The 24,417-nt window shown below is 34.0% G+C and overlaps 1 protein-coding gene across 11 annotated transcripts in view; it reads right to left on the minus strand.

Annotated features, from left to right (window-relative positions):
• Positions 1–24,417, minus strand: part of LOC114326616 (hemicentin-2-like) — a 1,177,760-nt gene that overhangs the window by 461,152 nt on the left and 692,191 nt on the right. The window lies entirely within an intron of this gene.

The raw sequence follows: 24,417 nt of genomic DNA on the forward strand, positions 1-24,417 counted from the left end.
ATTTTATTGAATGTTTTTTGATCACACTATGAAAAATAAAAATACCCACTATTTAACTACATTATAGGTTATTGATCAACACTTACAATCGCTTTAAAAAAGCTGTTTATTTTGTGACTAGTTTCGGAATCAACAATTTGCGCTTCATCCTCAGGACGATACAAATCTAATCAACAGTACTGAGATTTGTTGAAAGGCCGTGAGTGCATAAAAAATGGTAAAATAAAATAGAGGAAACTAAAATACAAATATTTTAAGAAAAAGGACAGAAAACTTTATTATCAAATCGTTTTCGTTTATGACCATCAAAGTAAATGGCGTCGTTGTAAGCTAACCATTGAAATAAACAGATTACTATCGCATTGGGCGCCCTCTTGCTCTAAATTCCTGCTATTCCCATCCAAATCTTTGTTTTCTTTGTTATAATATGTCGGCTTCACCATACTGAATTAAGACTTCCAATTACTTTCTTTCACTGTTCTATTCGGTGTCTAATTTTTTCTTGTCCTTACCCATCTGTTGTCAAAATTGCTTCTAGATATTTAAACGATTTTACCTGTGTTAGTTCCACGTCGATAGTTCTATTGGGAAATGGGAATATCACTGTGAGGAACGGAATTAAAAACTGTAGAGAAATTTAACTACTTGAGCAGTATTTTGAACTACAAAGGAGGGACGGAGGAGGAGGTAAAACGGAGAATAGGAATAGCTCAAAACGCTTTCAATATGCTGAGAAAAATGAAGTTTTCACGTCTGATGACAAGTAAAAACCAAGATACGATTATGCAACAGCAACGTGAAGACTGTGCTACTATACGGAGCATAGAAACTTAAAAAGTACCAAGAAAATGTATCGGGCAAATGCAGATGCCAAGGATGATTCTTAATATTTACTGACCAAACCGAATATCAAAACAAGAGTTATATAGACTAACCAGGACCCTATATCTAAGAAAATATGCAAAGGGAAGTGGAGTTAGATGAGGCACCACATGGAAAGAGAACACCAGGTAGACCCGTAGAAACGTGGAAAAGAAGTGTCGAGAACGAAATTAGTGCTATTTGGAAAATCTGGGTAGAAATAAAGATCAGTGCAAAGGATAGGATAGAATGGAGGCAGGCAGTTGACGCCGCATGAAGTGAAGAAGAATAAATAAGTAAGTTACACGTCATTGTCAATCTTCTTCTTCTTCTACGGCACTACCAAATTGAGCCTTGGTCTCCTTTATTTTTTGCCTCCACCCTTGCCTGTCTCTGGCTGCTCTTCTACATACACGGACTTCTAAAAAGGCTTGCTTCGCTGTTTACTGTGTCTTCCCAGCGCTTTCATGGCTTTCCAACCGGTCTCTTTCCCTGCAATCTAGCATTCAGTGCTCTTTTTGGTAGCCTATCCTCTCCCATTCTTATCACATGTCCAGCCCATTGCAATCTTTGTATTCTAATGAAGTCTGACAGGGGGTGCTTCTTTATAAAGTTGATAAGTTCGTTGTTGTATCGACTTCTGAAGATTCCGTTTTCCCTCACAGGTCCTAGTGTTCTCCTCAGTACTTTCCTTTCGAATATGTCCAGTTTATTCTTGGATGTTTCTTTCACGACCCAGGCGTCACTGCCATAGTATGTTATTGTCGAATTAAAGTTTTATAGATTCTCATCTTTGTATTTCGGTGGACACTTTTAGACTGAAATATATCTTCTTCTTCTTCTTTAAGTGCCATCTCCGCGGCGGAGGTCGGCAATCATCATAGCTATTCGTATTTTAGAGATGGCTGCTCTGAAAAGTTCATTTGATGTACATCCGTACCACTCTCTCAGGTTGCGCAGCCACGATATTCTGCGTCGCCCTATGCTTCTCTTTCCTTGAATCTTTCCCTGCATAATCAATTGGAGCAAGCTGTATCTCTCTCCACGTGAAATATGTCCGAGATATTCCAATTTTCTTGTTTTGATGGTATTTAGGATTTCCATTTCTTTATTCATCCTTTTCAGAACCTCTTTGTTTGTAACGTGTTCTGTCCACGATATTTTCAGAATTCTTCTGTACACCCACAGCTCGAATGATTCTAGTTTTTTCATTGATGCAGCATTCAAGGTCCAAGCTTCCATTCCATAAAACAGAGTCGAGAAAACGTAGCACCTAGCCAACCTAACTCTTAGCTCCAACTTAAAATCTCTTGTGCAGAGCACTTTCCTCATTTTGTTAAAATTTGCTCTAGCCTTTTCTATCCTGATTTTGATTTCCTGTAAGTAATCTCCTGTGGAGTTGATCATTGTTCCAAGGTATGCATATCGATCGACTCGTTCGATATTGGATCCGTTGATGACGAGATTTTCGTTATTTCTTTGAGTTTTCGATATTCTCATAAACTTTGTCTTCTTAACATTCATTGTTAGCCCATATTCTTCTCCAAACTCTGCTATTCTGGTCACCAGCCTCTGAAGATCCCCAATATTTTCAGCTAAGATGACAGTGTCATCCGCATATCTAATGTTGTTAATGGGAACTCCATTTACCTTTATTCCAGCTGTTTCACCATCCAGAGCTTTTTTCAAGATCTCTTCCGAGTAGGCATTAAAACGAACCGGCGACAACACGCATCCCTGTCTCACTCCACGTCTGATTTCAATTTCCTCCGACAGCTGATCGTTAACACGTACTTTTGCTCGTTGCTTATAGTATAAATTCGATATAATCCTGAGGTCATTGTAGTCCAGCTTCCTTGATTCCAGAACATGCATTAATTGTTCATGTCGTACTTTGTCAAATGCTTTATTATAGTCAATAAAACACGCATATATATCTTGATTGACGTCCAGGCACCTTTGTATAAGTATGTTAAGTGAAAAAAGAGCTTCACGAGTTCCCAGGCCTTTGCGAAACCCAAATTGCGTATCATTAATGTCTATGTCTAGTTTATGATATATTCGGTTATGGATGACTTTCAGTAGCAACTTTAGCACATGGGACATCAAACTAATGGTGCGGTAGTCGCCGCATTCTCGTGCGTTTTTCTTTTTAGGGAGGCAAATAAAGATCGACGTCAACCATTCTTTGGGTAATGTGCCTGAGCTATAAATTTTGTTCAAGAGTACCACTAAAATATCAATATGCTGCTCATCTATAATTTTTAAAAGGTCGATAGGAAGCATGTCAGGTCCTGGGCTTTTCTGTTTTCTGAAATATATGGGAGAGGGCAAAATAGGCTCTGTTTGCCTGCGTTATTCTCTTCCGTATTTCTCCATCTTCTGATCCGTCGGCATATATTTCTACTCCCAGGTATGTAAACTTTCCAACCGTTTCAATGTCATCTTCATGTATAATGTTTTGTGGGACTGTAATATTTCTTCTCGTCTGAGTAATTATTTTTGTTTTTTTCTGTGTTATTTTTTTTGTGTTTTTAAGTCTGCGTATGTTTCCTGTGCTCCTGTTGTTCTGCTCATAATATTAATATTGAACCCTTCGGTTGGTCAGTCCAGTTTCCTCGTCCAGTTTGCATTTGCCTAACCGCATACTCCAGTGCCAGGTTAAACAATGTTGGGGCCAGCCTATCTCCCTGCTTTAGTCCCTGCGAAATTTTGAAAAAGTCTGTCCGGTGGTTTTGTATTCGTACACATGCCTGAGTTTCATCCATTGTGGCTTTAATGAGTCTTATTAGCTTGTGTGGTATTGCTAATTCAGCAAATATATAGTAAGTATAGTTTGTTCCTTTTGACTGAGTCGTATGCCTGTTTGAAGTCTACAAACACGTTGTGAACATCAATATCGTGTTCCCATGATTTGCTCAAGATCTGTTTGATTGTACATATTTGATCCAGTGTCGATCTTCCCCGTCGGAAGCTCGTCTGATACTCTCCAATAATATTTTCTGCTAGTGGTTGGAGCCGCTGGTTTATAATATACGTGAGGACTTTATATGCTGTATATAGTAGAGAGATTCCACGGTAGTTTTTTGCACTGGAGTTTGTCTCCTTTTTTTTTTAGATCGGGCATACTATACTTTTCTTTCGGTCGTCGGGTAGTTTCACTTCTTGTCATATGTCTTTGATGAGCGCGTGGATGTGACTTGCTAGGTGGTCGCCACCTACCTTATACAGCTCTGCTGGTATTTCGTCAACTCTCGGAGCTTTATTGTTTTTCTGGGCTTTAATAGCTTCGAAAACTTCCTCTATAGTTTGAGCTTCTACTCCATTATCTACTTCATTCTCTTCTACATAGTTCATACCCATTTCATCTTCCATGTCTACTTGTGTTCCAAGTAGGGTCTGAAAATAATGCTTCCAGGTTTCTGTAACTTTCTGTTGGTCATTGATTATTTGACCACTTTCATCTTTACATAGACTTGTTTGAAGTTTATACCCACTTCTTATCTTTTTTAGGTATTCGTATGCCCCTTCGTATTCGTATCATTGTCAATCACAACCTCTAAATTAGTTTAGAGTTAAACACTAAACACTGTTTTTTTTTTGGAAACTTATGTTTGTACTATTCCTTATATGCTCCGTATAGTCACTTCTAGTATAGTCACTTCTCAGCATATTAATCAGGTCAAATTTCGGTAGCAATTTTCCCAAAAATTCAACATTAACTACAACAGTTTTACATTACCTTAATGAAATATTAAATCGGCCCAATATGCCCGATCATCGTATAAATTTGGATGAATAACATGGCGGAAAAACCACATATTTTATAGATTTCCACTATGCATTATCAACATCCATATTCATATATCCGTATAAAAACAATACGATTTATATCTGTCCTCTACAAAATCTGCACCGCACATTCGTTTTGATTATCAACAATATTTTTTAACAAAACGATATAAATCCTCGAAATTTGCGATGTCATGATAAATTTTTTATTTTTTATTTTTTAGCAGTTGATTATGCGTTTTTATTTAGTGGCAAAATAAATGTAAACGATAAAACAAATAAATATGCACCGCGAACGTTTTGTGAAACTATTATGCGGTATTTATATTTAAAAAGCTTTTATTTGATTACCATACCGAACAGAATAACAATAAAAATATGCTTTGCACTCGAATATATATAAAATGGCTATGAAAAATAAATAAAAAACGATAAAATAGATTACAAACCATTTGCGATTTGGTAAAATTATTAAAATATTTTTAAATTGAAATAAAATATGTGTATGAGCTCAAATGCCCAAAATATTCGCCCCGGCTTCGCTGGGTGGTGCGCATGCGAATTGTGGCGCAAACAATGTATTTATCCAATACTCTATCAGCCTTATTAATAAAAATTGCTTAGTCCAACGTTAGTCTCGGACTACTTAGTCCGAGATTAAGCGAGTACTAACTTCATTTTAAGATTGTCATTAATAAACACGGACTAAGCTCGGACTACTAAACCTTCCTTAGTCCTAGTTACAACAAATTTATGTTGGCAACCCTTGCGAAAAAGAAGAGAAATGGAGAGAATTTTGCGAAAAAGAAGAAAATGTAGAGGATTTAACCTCTCTTTCCTCTAAACTGAACAGCTGTTCGGTCGGTGCCATTTCTGCATAAATTTTAATTAATTTTTGTTGGACTTCCTTCTGAGAAGGTGCTACCTGGTGTTTTATATTTTATATTATTGTATTATTGTTTTGTATTTCATACTGCTGTACCTTTTGAAAATCGGTATTTGACTTTAAATTTACCTTCTAATTCCTCTAAACTAAAGATTTTTTTATAATTTTGTATATTTTGACGTGACTCACAAGAGGAATATCGTTCCGCTGATTTCTATCCTCATTTAATTCGTCTATTAATTATCTTAAATCATTAATAAAATAATATCTCTCCATTATCAATAATAACATAATAATGTTATTATATATTTATTATACAAGCAAACAAAAGCATATAATGCATTTAGCAAGTTTGTAAGGTTATGAATACAAAATGTCAAGTTAGTCTCGGTTTAAACCTACTATTACCTCGGATTAAATTTTAGTCCGAGACTAGAGAGGGTTTAGCTTAGTCCATCGTTAGTCGCTGTTTATTAATAGGGAAAATGAATGGTATTGACTTAGTCTTCGGACTAAAGTTAGTCGGGCGTTAGTCCGTGTTTATTAATAAGGCTGTAAAAATATAGACACATACTACATAAAAAATCTTACCATTAAATAGGTTGTAGTCCTTGGTTAAAACAAAATAAAAGATTATTCTGAACGTAAATTAAATTAATAATTGTTACTTAAAAATTAATGAATATGGACTGCAATCTGTTAAATCATTAAAATTTTTTCCGTTTCTCAATATAACAATTAATTACTAAAAAGGATGACACATAAAATTATTCTGATAATGAAAAAATGTGCGTAAATTCACGAAGAATGCAAAGATACTCACTAAATATTAAATGAGTCATGTTCTCAAATACAAAAAATACTTAAAAATAAAAATAATTAAAAAAAATAATTAAAATTAATCTTTATGAATGTTCCGCAGTGATGTGTTTTTGAGGGCATTGGCCTATATTTTATTATGTAAGAGGGGAGGTCGAAAATATTAAAGGGTATTGAACTGAACGGTTCCATTTATAGTAGGCAGGAAAACGAGAATGTAACACTTGGAAAATAATTTATAATTATTTCGGTAATCAGTAGTGCGTTGAAAAAAGACCCAGAGAATAAAAAAGAGAAATTTTCTAGTATTATGTTTTTAATGAGTTAAAAAATAACTTACTACAGATTGCCGGTTTCTTCACTAAGAAAACTTTTTAACTGTATTAGTTACGTAATGTCGTGAGGTATATTGGCGAAGACCTCAGAGAATGAAATAAAATGAGGGTATTTGGTTATTTATGCCTTTAACCGGACGATTTAAAAATGCGAGTGACAGTATAGATATTTTATTAGGTATTTTATAATCACACCCAGACGTATAATGACATGGGAACTGAAGTACGGCTCACTTAGAATTAATACAAACAGACTATGAAATGCTGTATCTATAGTGCTCACTAAATTACTCAATTCAAGAAACATAAAACGCTACAACATAAACAGCCTAGAACAAGAAAGCGTGAGAGAATTTTATAAAAATAGACTTTACCACCAGTTGAAAATTAAACAATGCAATAATAATATTCTCTTCTTGTTGTTATAGTGCGTTGGCGAATTATCCTAAGGTCAGACGTCTGTCTTTACTGTTATTTATGCCTCTCCAATTCTTTATTTTCTTTATTTGTTTGCAACCTACTCCTATCTAGCCCTCAATCTTTCCTTGGATGATTTGTTGAGAGATTGCATATTTTTCCCCTCTCAGGGAGCCTGGCCCAAGTATCCAATTTTTCGTGCCTTGATCAAGTTGTACAGGATTATCAGCATCCAAAATAAGAGCAAAACATATTCGTTTAATTTTTAAGTGTCTTACAAAACAAACATCACCTTTGTTGTTAAATAATTAGGTGACACCGATTACTCAACACAAGTGCACTACTTTCAATAACGCTTTGTCAGCTATTCAATATTATTCTTAATTCACGGCCAGGTCGTGTCAGCATTAAAAACATCAACACTTTCCGAGTTTATTTATAGCTACAGCAAAGCATCGCGGATCATTCTATTTCATTCTTTTATCAATTCGTACTCGTGATTCAGATACATCATTAGATAGTTATACCTCAAGCCCACCAACTCGTTACTGATATATTTAGTAGGGATCAAATAAATATAGTATGAACAAATAGTGTTTTACCAAATCAATTCTCTCCTCAAGGTAACTACCCCGTAACTTATGGAGTTCTATTATAATAAAGTTGAGCAATTCTCTCTCAGTATTTACCCTTCTTAGGACTTCCTCGTTTCTCACCATATCTCTGTCCATGGTATGCGGAACATTTTTCACAAGGTCCACATTTCGAAGTCCTCTAACTTATTAGTAGAAGATATTTTCAACGTCCATGTCTCCATGCCGTATAACAATATGGACCATACTTAACCATTCTGTAACGGAGATTAAAGGAAATATTGCGGTTACAAAGTAGCGGTTTCAATTTAATAAAAGCTTGTCTTGCTTGTTCAGTACGGCATTTTATTTCTTGTTGAAGATCTCATTGGCCATTCACCATCACTCCCAAGTATTTGAACGTTTTCACTTACTCGATTGAAACATTATTTTCTTGCAGAGGTACGCTTAAAAGTGCGCACTTTCTTATTGCCATACATTTAGTTTTTCCAGCATTTATCTTCAAGCCATATGTTTTTCCAGTGGTGTTAGCATCAACTGCATATCATGTTCGTTATCTGTGATTATCGGTTACCCGTTAAATACGGGTCAGCGCTTTCAAGTGCCTCTGAAAAAACATTCTCCACATAGAGGTTGAACAGCACAGGAGACAAAATACACTTCTGTCGCACTCCTCTTAAAATTTCATATTCTTCTGTGTTCGTTGATTTGTTCAGACTCACTCGTGCTTCTTGACTTCAATAGAGATTCTTAATAAACCTTAATATCCAATGTTGCCACATTTTCGACTTTAATAAACACGATCGGAAAATGAACTACCTCCGATACAACACTGCATAAAAAGTATATAAGGTACACCACTCAAACAGCATTATTAGGAAAACTATTCTTGAATTCTAACCGTCCTTATTTAAGAAATAATATCGGCTTACGCTTCCCATTTACCTACTAGACTTTAGTGGAGCATCTTCGGATTCGGATTTCGTAGAATCCTTCCTCTTCATTTTAGGGCGTTATCGGCGTTCCCATTTTGTTTTACCTGCACTAATGGCACTGATGTTCGATTCAAACGAGCTTCGGAGACTACTACATCGAGGTCAGTGGAGTTCTAATTGCATTCGCAGGAGAATAACATGCATTTATAAGGAGATTTCAGAATTTCAATGAAAAAGGTCAAATTAGAGATGCGCGCTTGATTTTAATATTATGCTTGTATAAGCTTCATTTAATGAGTTTTTTCTGGTCTAATTCATGATTTACAATAGCGTTACTAATAGGAGGTTTTACACAACGTATAAAAAAGTCTACATATATGGTGCTTCAGCTTCCAGAACGCATTCCTCTTTTTTAATCATAATATTAGTGTTGTAAAAACGTAAAAAAACATTTATTCCTAACAGGCTCGGATCCCGCGTACCAAAAAAATTTGATTAATAGCAAGCTGAAAATTTGGTACCCCGCACAAACCTTATGGAAATTAAGTCCCAGTGGATTTCGTTCATACTTTGGGAAAATACTCTTTGAAGCATCCTGATAAAAAGTTCTCATGGGCACAACTCAATCGTATGAAGGATTTTCAAGATATAGAGGCACAAACTCGGAAAATTATAAGATTTACTGGGTATTCCAATTCCCTGAGTTACTGGTTATTTGGCAACATGTAGAAGTTTGGATCAAGGAAAAGTACTAGTAGTCTAGGATTTTTTCCTGGCTATCCAATGGCGACCTTTACTTTGACCTTGACCTTCAACGGACGACATCTTCTAGAGTTTCGAGGGTTTTCGGCATTAAATTGATATAAACAAATTACTCATGGGTTTTTGGCATCGCTGAACACGAATATGCCATCAGAGTTGACCTCCGGAGGACGTGGTGCCCAGGGCCACTGCAAGAGACGTCATCTTCTAGAGTTTCCATGGTTTTCGGCATTTAATTGATGCAAATGAATTACTGGAGGGTTTTTTGAGGTCGCTAAACACGAATATGCCACCAGAATCGACTCCCGGAGCACCTGGTTTCCAAGGTCAATGAAAGGAGCTCCTAGAGTTTTGAGGGCCTTTGGTACTACATTAATGCAAACGGATTAGTTATAGGTTTTTGGAGTTGCTGAACACGTATACGTGATCAGCACAGACACAGGAGCACCTGGTGCCCAAGATAGGTTATCTTCTGGATTTAAAAACCCAAGAGTAATCCATTTGATTCCTCCGAAACTCCAGAAGATAACCTGTCTTAGGCACCAGGTGCTCCTGTGTCTGTGCTGATCACGTACTCGTGTTCAGCAACCCCAAAAAGTTATAACTAATCCTTTTGCATTAATGTAGTACCAAAGACCCTCGAAACTCCAGGAGCGTCTTTCATTGATCTTGGAAATCAGGTGCTCCGGGAGTCGATTCTGGTGGCATATTCGTGTTTAGCGACCTCAAAAACTCTCCAGTAATTCATTTGCATCCATTAAATGCCGAAAACCATCGATACTCTAGAAGAAGACGTCCCTTGCAGTGGCCCTGGACACCACGTCCTCCGGAGATCAATTCTGATGGCATATTCGTGTTAAGCGATCCCAAAAACCGAAACTCGAAACTCTAGAAGATGACGTCCGTTGAAGGTCAAGGTCAAAGTAAAGGTCGCCATTGGATAGCCAGGAAAAAATCCTAGACTACTAGTACTTTTCCTTGATCCAAACTTCTACATGTTGCCAGATAACCAGTAACTCGGGGAATTGAAATACCCAGTAAATCTAATAATTTTCCGAGTTTGTGCCTCTATATCTTGAATATCCTTTGTAGCAGATGGATTTCTACTACAATGTTTTATAAAAAATATCCATTAATTTTAATCCTATCCCAAGAAAAATATCTATTTTTCTAATTTATTTTGTGAGTTTAAATATCTTTAAAATTTCTAAACCGTCCCTGCTTATGCGTAATACCGTTTGTTTCACAACATAGTAAAATCATAGGAAATTTCCTGTTTACTTGTATAAACATTTATTATTCTAGAATGAATCCTCAAAAAGTCCCAGTATATTTCCCTTAAGTTTTGAGCGCTAAAAACCCTATGATATTATTGGTCTGAATTTTGAAAGATCCTTGAGTTGTAGTTGACGATTGGTCAATAGTTTTGGTCGAAAGATCGAGAAGAAATGCATCCGTTGGACGCGAGAGAGACGTGACGATGCAAGGCAGTTCTGAAAGTATGTTTGAGTAGAACATATCTTTTTTGGTAGAACTCAACTAACAGACTCGCAGAAAGTCGCACTTTGCCGGCCTTAAAATGTTTTTCTTCTTATAGTAGAAGAACTGATGGATTTATAATTTGTCAAGGAATATTATTACAGTTTTATTGTTACGCAGTTTCATTTGCCGGTAAAAAAGAGTGTGTGGTTTTCTGGTTTCCTGTTTTTATGATGTTATGGTAACATTCCTGTATTGAAGTACCCCGATTATATTTGATTTGGTATCCATTTTATCCTGTGTCCTGTTTGGTTCAAAATTGAATGTCTTCCCTCCCAGCCCCGCTTAGAATGGAAAATTTTGGATAAGTTTTTGACGTGTGACATGGATTTTTGTTTTAAGGTATGATAATGTTGATTTTAATTAAATTCCAAGTGGATTAATTTGGTAAAGGTTTTACATATTTAAATAATTTGTTTTCAACATGGATTCTCGGAAAATTTTATTGTAAAGTAAATAAAAAATGGCAGTGACTTTTGACAGCCATGTCAAATTTTTGTTTTGGTACACTGCTAAAAATAAGGTTAAGAATTGTAAAATCATGTATTTGTTTTTATTATTCATTTCTTTTTTGAGAATATGTTTATTCTCGGAGTAAGGTTTAAATAAACATTATAAAATGTTCACATTTTTATTTCTGTAACCTCTTTCTTTAAAAAAATTATTAACCAGATAACTAATACAAGCAAATTAAGTTTTAGAATGGAAGAAAATGATATGGCATAGAAGCCATATGATGATAATATATAGCCCAGTTTAACCCCAACGAGGAATCTACGATGAATGCCCCCCAGTTGCTTTCCAGTAAGTACTCGATATGAGAATTTGAGGATTTTTCAAACGGCGTCCCAATTTGTTTAAATAGTAGGAAAGTCCTCAAGTCTGTGTAAGTACCCTTTGCTTATTTGGTTATGTAGTTAGTCTTCTTTAAACCCTCCTACCCCTCCCAACAAATCTACGACCCGCCACCGCATAAAAAATGAGCTGTCGTTCGCATGAAAGTTTTCGTGTCTGTTCCTTCTACTAGCCCCATTTCGACCCCCCCAGTATCTTAGTAGATAGTCTTTCCTTGATCCCATTTAGAGCAGACATGTAAAACGCGTCACCTTCATACGATTGAGTTGTGCCCATGAGAACTTTTTATCACGATGCTTCAAAGAGTATTTTTCCAAAGTATGAACGAAATCCACTGGGACCTAATTTCCATAAGTTTTGTGCGGGGTACTTTGTTAATAGCTTAACGGTATCTAGTCGGACAAACTTTGATGTACAGGAACACTGGAACAGGGAAAGTTTTAATTGTGGCACAGTTTAAAAATTTAGAACGTCAGATTACAAAAACGTCCCATGTATTTTGTCGGACAGAACATCCAATTTATTTGTTACCCTTTCATTAAACTCTCATAGAAAAATCAGACTGCTATTATTAACTAACATGATTCCTGTCATTTGACATGTTCTTCGTGTTCCACTCATTAAAATGCCCAGTTGGTGATAAACACCTGATTTTTGCATGAGAGTTTAATGGAATGGTAACAAATCAATTGGAAGTTCTGTCCAACAAAATACATGGAACGTTTTCGTAGTCTGGCATTCCAAGTTTTTAACCTGTTCCACAATTAAAACTTCCCCTGTTATAGTGTTCCCATTCCCATACATCAAAGTTTGTCCGACTAGACACCGTTAAGCTATTAACAAATTTTCAGCTTGCTATTAACCAACTTTTTTGGTACGCGGGATCCAGGTCTATAACTAGGCTTTTAATAAAAGTTTATTCCTAATTATTCAAAATAGCAAAAATTGTTAAAAGTAGAAAACTGTGAAGAATCATATATCTTGCTTAAATTAGTCCTAGAATCTACTAATGACTTTATGTAAAATTTAATTTAGTACTATAAAATTTACTTTAGTGTTACTAGTTTACGAGATTCAGCGCCAAAAACCCTTTGCACCCGTTTAGAGAAGTCCGTTGTTACCGAAAAAAAATGTGCTAATTAGTAAACCAATTTTATAAAAATCCCACAAACCAGTTTTCTGTTACGTTTGTAAAAGTAATTTTCCAGTATCATGAGTAGACTTAGGCAAATATGCAAATTGCAAATTTTGCATATTATGCATAAAATATGCAAACATGTCAAATTTTGCATATTTCTATAAAAGTGTGCATAAAGTGCATATAACTTGAAATTTTAGGTGTATAGATATTCATCAAATAAATCAAGTGCTTGGAAATCCGAATATTTAATTTTGTTTCAATATCTCTAGATATTAATTGTAGTTTTGTCCTTGAATAAGGGCTCCAAAATCTACTAGTTTATACTTCTAGGTAAAAGCTTTTATTGGGATGGTGAGTTTTAGAAATCAATTATGTTGTAAAATTGGAACCGGTAACACCTGTCATTGTAATAATAATATTGGGAATTGCAATTTGAAACTACCGAAAATAAACACTGCTTCCAACTTCTATAAAACCTACATCTACCGATAAGGATAAAGTTTACTGCTCAATTTGTGGTAAAACTGGAAGTACTACATAATTGTGAGTTATATTATTATTTTATACGAGAATATTTTCTAATATGTGCTGACACAAGGCAAGTTCGCAATAAATCGATATATTTCTTATTTTCTCAGGCATTTTTTAAATTTCTTGTAATGAAAAAATAGGATCTAAAAACTTCAAGTCATATTAATTACTATAAAGTATGAAGATATTTTAAATATGTTTGTAAATAAAACGGATAAAACTTTCTGAGTTGTTTAAATATACATACTTATATTTATTTTTATATGCATATTTTCTAGATAAACATGCATATTTTTGTATAAAATACTGCATATTTATGCGCATATTTCATATGTTTTTATTTGCATATTTGCCTAAGTCTAATCATGAGAATTAATCAAATATTTTCTTCATTTTAACAAAAAGTTTTATTTCGTTTACTGTATATCAAAATAGTCCATTTTTTGCAGGAAAAAGGATCTGGTGGTCTCCTATTAACCCTATTTTTTCTTTCCGGAGAGTCCATAAAGCATAAAACAAAAATCGCTTTTGCCGGGGGCGTGTTCCCAGTCCTTCGGGGGTGCCAAAGCTTGCGATTTTTCTGCGGCCGGACCGAGCAAAATAAGGGCGAGCAATCTACAACTTGTTAATGGTGTCTATCCAAAAAGTGACCACTTCGATGTTCTTGTCATTCGGACTGATTTATATCATTTTCTTAATAGCCACTTCCTGTCCCGTGCCATGAATGGCCAGGAAATGCGGAAAATTCCGACTAACTCAGCAACGAAATGAATCGCGCCGAAAATCGTATCAACAAGGCCCTAAAAATGTACATTTTCTGCTAAAATCACACAAAAACCAAATAATTATATTCAGGAGTATAAATACAGGGTGCTTGGTAAAGAATGGGCCGTAGCTTAACCTTAGATTCCTGAGGATAAAATAGGTCGATTTATAAGCTAACTTACCTTAGTAAAAACGTTGATAATAACCAAAATACAGGGTGTCAAAGTTAAACTTTTATTTTATTTATTTTTGAATATTTTCTGACAGGCGTGGTAGAACAACACGAAATTCGGTAAGTGGTGCTGGTACTGTACACCCTACTAAATGTTTCTGGCTACTACCAGAGGCGTACAACGGAGGAACGTGAATGGTTGACCCTTCCCAAATTCTACGCCACTGGCGGAATTGCTATTTTTGTGCAATTTTTTGACTCTCCAATACTTTCTATGTAAATAACATGCTCTTCATTCGTAACGATAAAGCCATTAGTTTTTGAGATATTTGAAGCTAAAAACGAAGGATCATAATACATTAATCAGAATAAAAGTGTGCCTTTTCATTTTTAACTTCAAATATCTAGAAAACTAATGACTTTATCGTTACGAATGAAGAATACATTATTTGTATAGAAAGTATTGGATAATCCAAAAATTATGCTAAAATAGCAGTTTCATCAGTGGCGTAGAATTTGGGAAGGGTCAAACATTCACTTCCCCCTGTCGTGCGCCTCTGGTATTAGCCACAAACGATTATTTAACATAATTTAGTAGGGTGTACAGTACCTACACTTTCTGTCAAGTATGATAAGGATATGTCAAATAGTTTTATAGTACCGGGCACACATAGTTCTTAAAGTTTTAAATAAAGAATAAATTATTTAAAAAAAAAATAATACTTTAAAATAAATTGACATATCCGTGTGATACTTGTCAGAAAGTGTAGGCACTGTACACCCTACCAAATTATGTTAAATAATCGTTTCTGGCTACTACCAGAGGCGTATGACAGGGGAAAGTGAATGGTTGACCCTCCCAAATTCTACGCCACTAATGAAACTGCTATTTTAGCATAATTTTTAGGTTTTCCATTGAGATGACGACAAATAGACGACAAAGGTCATCGTCATTGCAGCTAGGCCTTCCGCTTGGAGGTAGGGATATAACGAGACTGAACTAATGATGATCGGGAGGTGTGTAGGTTTTTTTTGCAAGGAGAGGGAAAGAGAAAATCTAGTAAATCAGAGGAGGGCGTGGTAGTCACATAAGTGCGAGAGACAGAAGCTAATATGTGATGGTGGGCGACTGAGAATCGGCCACAAGAATGACTTTGGAGAATAGTTATGGTCTAACAGACGATGCCACTTCGTTGCTCTAGTATGACAGGGGTGAGGTGTACCTGGTTTCGACTACATCAAAGTTACGAAGGGCAGAGATGTCCGACTCAGGGAAAAGCCGGTCGACTTGACTCTGAAGTGGTTTTTCTTTTAGTTTAGGAACCCAGTACCGTCGGAAATGTTTACCTCTGGTGTCTGTTTGTGTCTGTTTATTCCCAAGATGAAAAAAAAGTTACTTCTAATTGTCTCATGATATAAACAATCTTGTGATCTAATTGGTATAAATAGTTCGTTCTTTAACGGTAGAATATGGCAAAACCTCTAAATTTTAAAGAACCGCTTGGATTGACATGAAATTTGACGTACACATAGCTAACAAGTCAAAGAAAAAAAGTGATATTGTGCCGATATGTGCTTTTCCCTGGGGGTGGTTTTCACCCCCTTTTGGGGGTTAAAAAATATTCGTCCAAAGAAAGTCAGGAAATGGATAAACTGACTAATTTTAAGTAACTTTTGTTCTATAGAGTTTTTTCACTTAGTCAATACTTTTCGAGTTATTTGGCAGTGAATATGTTCATTTTTTCAACAAAATAACCACGCTTTTAGACGCTTTTTCGCAAATAACTCAAATAGTAAGAATTTTGTCGAAAAAATATTCTGAGCAAAAATATAGCCTGTAAAAAATTTAAAAAAAAATGGTGTATATATCACGTCTCTACACCTAGTAGAAACAGAGTTATAGCTAATGAAAAATAGGTTCATATTCGTCAAATTCCAAATGGAACACTTTAACGTGAAGTAACCAACAATGAAGCACATTTCGGGGAAAACTCATTACAACTTATTTAAAATGTTTAAAAAAAGCTTCATTTTTGTTTTATAAAAAAAATTCTAGCATCAAAATTAAACCAGTTACGCTCAAAATAAAGTTAGTCCCTTTTGGTTTTGGTAAAAAAATCGAGAAAATCACCCCCTAATTAGTATCTTAAATGAACTTAATCGTTACGACTTCACAAGTTTCTTGACTCGTGTATATATTGTTTATATGATCTGTAAGTTTCATCGGTTCAAAGTCCTTATTATTGAAAGGGCTGTAGTTAAAAAGGGTTGAACGAGTCACTGATCACGAATGTATGCAAATTTAGAAACACAAAATCTTAATCAATTTTTGTCTAACAGAAAAACAAAAAAATACATGATATTCAGAAAAGCAAATCTGACTTTTTTTGTTTTTCGAGATTTTTGGTATCTCTAACAATTTTTAAGTTATTTTGAAAAAAAAACATATTTTTCAAAAAATTTTACTTTGATACCAAATTTTTTCAAAAATAAGCACTTTGAATCAATGAAACTTACAGATCATATAAACACAACATGAGTAAAATAATTTGTGGAGCGGTAACAATTAATTTCATTTAAGTTGATAATTAGGGGGTGGTCTTCTCGATTTTTTTTTTCAAAAACAAAAGGGACCAACTTTATTTTGAGCGTAACTTGCTTAAATTTAATGCCAGAAACTTTTTGTAAAAGGAAAAATAAAGCTTTTTTAAACACTTTAAAAAAGTTATAATGGGTTTTTCCCAAAAAGTGCTTAATTTTTTGGATATTTCACGTCGAAATATTCTATTTGAAATTTGGTGAATATGAATCTATGTTTCATTGGCTATAACTCTGGTTTTACGAGATCCAGAGACCTAACGCGTACACCATTTTTTTTACTTTGTTATAGGCTATATTTTTGCTAAGAACGTTTTTTTTCGACAAAATATTTACTTTTTGAGTTATTTGCAAAAAACCGTCTAAAAATGTGGTTATTTTATTGAAAATGAACATATTCACTCGCAAATAACTCGAAAAGTGTTGACTTGGCGAAAAAGCTCTATAGAACAAAAGTTACTTAAAATTAGTCAGTTTACCCATTTGCGGACTTATTTTGGACATATATTTTTTCACCCCCAAGAGGGGGTGAAAGTGACCCCCAGGGCAAAAGCACACATCGGCACAATATCACTTTTTTTCTTTGACATGTAAGCTATACGTATGCCAAATTTCATGTCAATCCAAGCGGTTCTTTAAAATTTAGAGCAAAAACCGTGAAAGAATGGACTAAAATATAAACGGTGAAACTTATGCATATATCTAAAGCACCAACTTTATTTTATTTCCTTTTGCAGATTCATAATCAAAATTATTATATTTATAGGAGATAAATATATCCAGTTTGAGCCTTAGTGCCTTAAAGAAGAAGCTCCTAGTAAAACGATATTGAAAATAACGTCTGCCGTTGTAAACGTAGCTAATATCCTCCATCTGTTTTGAGTCTTGTATAGCAGACAATCCGATTATACTCGTTTATTGGAAATACTCGAGTATACGAGAGACAGACTTTTGTTTGGAAAAAAGGTAAGCCCTACTTCCATTCAGTATTTAAATATTTCAGCAACGAAATGGTTCAGGATAAATACACTAGTCACTGGTAGATTTGACAATTTGTGATATTTTATTACAAATTACAAGCATCAGATGAAACATGACATAATCCTTTAATTGTATATTTTTCTGTGTCCTTAGAAGAACACAGAAGTTTTGGATATTTAAATTAAAACCGTTTAACATGTGTTCGATTTTAATTTAGTTTAAGGCCAAACGTGACAGTAGAAATACAGAGTGAGTTTTATGTATGGAAACACTAATTATCTCAAAAACGGCCTACACGATTTTTATAGATTTTGGTAGGTATGGGTTTTCTAATGCGGCCGATATTATAGTGCTAATTATATTGTTGTCATATTTTCCGTTTTTCTGGAAATCTAATGAACTTTCTTATTTCAAATGGAACACCCTGTATATTTTTGTGTTTTGAAGTACCTAAGAAATACTCATAATTTTTCATGTCATATTCCCTATACCTAAATACCATAATTTCTGAGTTATTGCTACATTTATTAAAAAAAAATTAAACAAATTATAAAAATCAATTTTTTTGACTCGGGTAAACACTATTTTAGGTTGTTTGGATCATGGGGAACAAAAAAGATCTTTTATAAGTTTTCTCTAAAATTAATAGTTTCCGAGTTATAAACAATTTAAAACTGAAAAAAATCGAATAATGACGATTTTCAAGGTTCAAGAACACAAATAAACAATTTTATTTTTGAAACTACGAAGTACCAAATTCAACCTCAATCCTTATTTTATCAGATACCGATAAGTAATTTAAGATTGTTTCATTTTAAAACATTGTAATTTTAAATGTTAATGCAGCCCGATCGCCCGTCCTCTCATATGCACTTCATTAAAAATTAAAAATCAATGTTTTAGAATAACAAGAGACCAAGATCGTATGGCAAGCTATCAGAAGAAGAGTTGGGCTTGAATTTAGGTACATACTTTACAATTTCAAAAATTATATTTTTTACTTGTGTTTTAGAACCTTAAAAATCGTCATTATTCCATTTTTTTTCAGTTTTAAATTGTTGATTACTCGAAAACGAATAACTTTAGAGAAAAATTGCAAAATACCTTTTTTGTTCCCAATGATCCAAAGAACCTAAAATAATATCCTTCTGGGCCGAGAAAATAGATTTAAATTTTTAAAAAGATTTTTTTTAAAATAAATGTAGCAATAACTCCGAAATTATGGCATTTAGGTATAGGGAATACAACATGAAAAATAATCAGCATTTCTTAGGGACTTCAAAACGCAAAAATATATAGGGTGTTCTATTTGAAATAAGAAAGTTCATTAGATTTGCAGAAAAACAGAAGATCTGACAACAATGTAATTAGCACTATAATATCGAACGCATTAGAAAATCCCTACCTACCAAAATCTATAAAAATCGTGCAAGCCGTTTTCGCGATAATTGTGTGTTTCCATACATAAAACTCACTCTGTATAACTGGTAATCACGAAATTATAAATAATGTTATCATAATACAATAGATAATTTAATAAATTTACGGAAATAAAAGGCCGATATCGAGCACTGAGTTTTAATGAATCTTTCCCAAGTATACTTTAGCTCCTATAGCATCTTCAGGGGTATTTCGTCAAACAAGGAAGGTATCCTCGAATGTCATTAAAATTTGTCTGAATTAAGGTGGCAAATTAACTTAACATATAACGTATGCTTAACATGTACTAGACAAAGGACAGATAAATTTTTTTTGATTGCCGGTACTTCTACATACAATATTGAAGATGGAGGTACCTCCAGGTGTAGGCGTAGGTGTGTTTACTGAAATTTCAATATTTTAAAAAGTAATTTAGGAGTTCGTTGGTAAAATGTAAAGTATTGTTTATTGTTTAAGAATCTCAGCGGCAATTTGATCCGGTCCAAGTGTTTTATTATTTATGGCTTGCTTTATTGATTTTATGAATATTAATTTTAGTGTACTGTAGCTTTGACCTAACTGATTGTCACAGGTAGTATGTGTATGTGTAGAATTTTCTCGAGAAGCATCATCAAAAAGGTCACTGATGTATCTCTCTCCTTCTTTACACTGTTGTTCGTGTCTCAAATTTTTCCGTCTGCATTTTTAAGTACCTGAGCATTTTTCAGTTTTCTAACTAACTGAGATATATTTAAGTTTCTTGTGGAGGTTAAAACTGTCGTGTTTTTTAGGGCTTCTATTTATTTAAATTAGTTCTCGAGCCAAGAGCTTGCTTATATTATTTTTACGAGTTTGTTGATTTCACGGTATTTGTTAATATTTCTGTTTTTATGTTTCGGTCAAACTTCCATCAGGTCTAAGGCAGGGCCGCATATCAAAGAAACATGAAACGTAAATTACGTTTCATGGAAATAAACCACTGTTAAACAAATATATGTCCGGCCATTTATGAAACTCTCCGAAAATAAAAATGTGTCATGAGCATGAATCACACTCGTTTCATTGGTAGGCGGACTTTGAGATTTGTTTAGCAGTGTTTTCTTTTCATGAAACATGTTTTTCGTTTCATGTTTCATGTTTTTCGTTTCATGTTTCTTTGGTGTGCGGCTTGGCTTAGATATTCTGTGCCATCTACTTATTTTTTGCCAATATTAAAGTGTTGTCAATGACACTTTCTTACTTCATATAAAATCGAGCTTTGTATAGTAACAACATTCGTTGATAGTTCTGTTTTCATTCAACTACCTTACTGTCCATCTTGTGGGGATTTTTTCTTGTACAAACGCCTTTCTGGAGGTTGGAACCAGGTATCTGTAATAACGAACTCATTTTCTTATAGGATTCGATTACACGCCCACCTATTTGATTTCTCTCCCAATATCAAGTTTTTGGAAATGTTTGCTAGGGATGATATTTGGGGATGATTTATTGTAGGGGAACCCAAGCAAGGATTTTTGCAGTTACTCGAGCGCGTCAGATTATCATATGGGGAGAATCCTGGTACCCTGCAGATTTGCAGATGTACATCTACCATATATTGGCTCTTAACACAAGGAAGTTCGTGAAAAAGGACCCGAAAAAAAATCTATCCTTAAAAATATGCGAAATTGTCAGATTAAGATAAGGTAAGTTAGTTAAGTATACGCAAAAGAGAGTATATTTCAAAAATCTCACGATTTGACCGGGGCGTAAGGAAATGGGTGAGTCAAAAAGTTTCACAAAAAAAGCGAACATTTCGCGAAATGAACATCAGATCGAAAAACTAAAAAATACGTCTTCAATATTTTTCAAAAAACCTATCGAGTGGTACTAAACGTGACCCCCATGGAGAGGGGTGGGGGTAAATTTAAAATTTTAAATACAAACCCAGCGATATTTTGCAAAATGAACATCAGATCAAAAAACTGCAAAATATAATTTCAAAATGTTTTTGAAAAATCTATCGAATGGTACTAAAGACGACCCCCCTCGGAGGTGGGGTAAGAGGTTACTTTAAAATCTTAAATTGGACCCCCAAAGCAACTTTTATTCGAGACATTTTTCCGAATTATGGATAGATGGCGCTATAATCGGAAAAAACGATTGTTGGAAATGGAAAATTAAATTAAAAGATGAAAAGTCCCCACTAAAATGGAAAATTTTACTTAACTTTTTTTGGTTGTAGGACCTACTCTTTACAACCCAATAGGTCCCCAAAGCGCTCGAGTGACTAGAAATTTAGCATACTTTGCTCCCGTACCATTATGCCCAATATTAAACTGGAATATAGATAGACAGATCTTCTTCTTTAGCCCATTTCTATCCAACTTTGGGCATAGGTCTTCCACAAATCTTTCCATCTGTCTGTCTCTCTCTTTTCTTATCTGTCTGGCTTTCCATCGCATCTGGGGTCTTTCTCTTCCTCTTCTTCCTGCTCACGGTCTCTAGTTTTGTATTTTGTATTAACAGACATTATTGTAACATAGACAGATACAATACTAAATTAATTAAGACCTGATTCAATTGAATTTTAGATTGTTATTAACGCGCATTCCGCATTTAATAAAATCACTAATTTATCTAGATGTATTTATTGTTTTTTGGCGTGCTAGTTAATTAAAGCGCCAACTAGATACTTTATTAAACGAATAAATATACGACAAAACCGTTGCAGAGATAATACCAAAACTGTGCAAGCACAGACATGTTATTTGGCTAGCGAGTTATCTCAATTTGGCCATATCTATTTTAAATGATACATATCAATTATCCATTATTATTCATTCTATTGAAATTATATTCAATAATTGAAATTATAATCCTGTGATTTATAACTAATATAAATCGATTTTATATTTATCGTCGCCATAAATCGGGATGGATATACGTGGAAGAGATAAATGAATCTGGTAATATATTTTAGGGTAGTGTCCCAGATACTTTGTCGTCCATACACCAGATAGTTAACGAGCAGAATAATTTAAAATACTTTTTATCCGATCAATACCATATGTGCATACATACAGGGTTAGAACTACAACGCTTTCATATTGTCTAATTGCAAGCTTAATATCTGCATAATGAAAGACATAAAGATTTGGTTGGGTTCAATTTGAGTGAGAGCTGAATCAGGCTTACACTCGAACCTGAGTTCTATTGTGGCTCATCCATAGGTTAAAGTTGCCCCTTCAGCCCAACCTAGGGTGGTTGTAAGTCGTAGAGATTTTAGTTGATAGTAATGAGCTTTATGCTATCTACCTCTAGGCAGTTTAAAATAGGACAATACCTCGCAATTTTTGCAGAATGGATCGATTTGCTTGAAAATTTGAAAATAAGTAGTGGATAGTCTAAGGATCAAAATATACATGAAGCCGAAAGGCGCTTTTACTATGGGGGTGGTTGCCACCCCATCTCGGAGGTGGAAATTTTTTATTATATTTTGACCACAAAAATTGGTAAAAGCATTCATTATAAGAAAAAACATTCTATACATTTTTTTCATAAAATTGATAGTTTTCGATTTATTCGCTATCGAAAGTGTTAGTTTTATATCGAAAAAATAAATGTTTTTAACCAGTTTTCTGCTAATAACTCAAAAAGTTTTCGTTTTATCAAAACAACTTTACTTAACAAAAATATACCTTTTGAAAAAATAAACAAAACCGTATTTTTTAATTTTCTTTAAGACCAATAGTAATCGAGCTATACCTTATTATATGTTAGCTCTTCTTCGTCAAATGCTAAATATTGTAGTTTCAAAGTCAAAAGACGGGAAAACTCTGCATTTTTCGAGGATAACTTGTTTAAACTAATTTAAAGTATTTAAAAATATCTATCTCCAGAAATAAAAAGAAGTCTCTGGCTCAAAAATTAAGTGACTTATAATGAAAAGAATGTCTCAAGAAAATTTGAGAATAAGTAGTGGATAGTCCAGGGATCAACATCTATATGATGCTGAAAGGCGCTTTTACCATGGGGGTATACCAGGTGTAGTTTTACCCCATCACGCTGGTGGAAACTTTTTATTATATTTTGACCGCAAAAGTTGATAAAAACGTTCAGTCTTTAATAGTTTTTGATTTATTAGCTATCGAAAGTGTTAGTTTTATATCGAAAAAATCAATGTTTTTCGATATATTCATTTACGATTCACTCAATTTTTGCCGTAGAAAAAATTTTTTCAAACCAAATTCTTGGGAATTAGATAACTACAATTTCATATCTAAATATTTTTATATCATTTTGATTTTTGTATTATTTTGTATAAATGGCATTTTTTACCAAACTACAAAAATTCCTTATTCGCCTTTAACTCCAGTTTTTTAAAAACTAATAATTGTAAGCCGCTCAAACTTCTAGAATCTATTGTTAATACATAAATAAAGAAGAATGAATAAAGCCAATGACTAAAAACACCGCTAACTTACATTATTATGCTTCCAATAGGATTTCTCCTTTTTTTTTTCAAAAAAATATATTGATTTTTTAACCGTAACTTTTTTATTTTTTTACCTAGAAAGTTTGGTTAAAAACAATTTTGTAGGATTTTGCAAGGTATAAGCCTGTTAATAATAAATCTTTTTAAAATCCTCAGTCGCAAAAAGAGGTGACTTTGAAAGGGTTGTTAAAGGTGGATTTTGCATGTTATTACAAGGTTTAATTGTCAATAGCTCACTCAATTTTTGTCGCAGAAAAAAAATATGCAAACCACTTTCTTGGGAATTGCATAAGCTACAATTTCATATTAATCATTTTTTCGTATCTCTGATGTTAATCTTTCTATTCTGAAGAAAAGGCCATTTTTTTCCAAACTACAAAAATTCGTTATTTGTTTTTAACTCCATTTTTTTAAAAACTAATTATTCTAAGCCGGTCAAACTTCTAAAACCTATTAATAATAATACATAAATAAAGAAGACCAAATAAGCTCAATGACTAATTTTGGTTAGGGTGGTGATTAGGGGATTTCTTCCGATA

Source organism: Diabrotica virgifera, chromosome 3 (genome assembly GCF_917563875.1).
Source record: "Diabrotica virgifera virgifera chromosome 3, PGI_DIABVI_V3a".
Lineage (NCBI taxonomy): Eukaryota > Metazoa > Arthropoda > Insecta > Coleoptera > Chrysomelidae > Diabrotica > Diabrotica virgifera.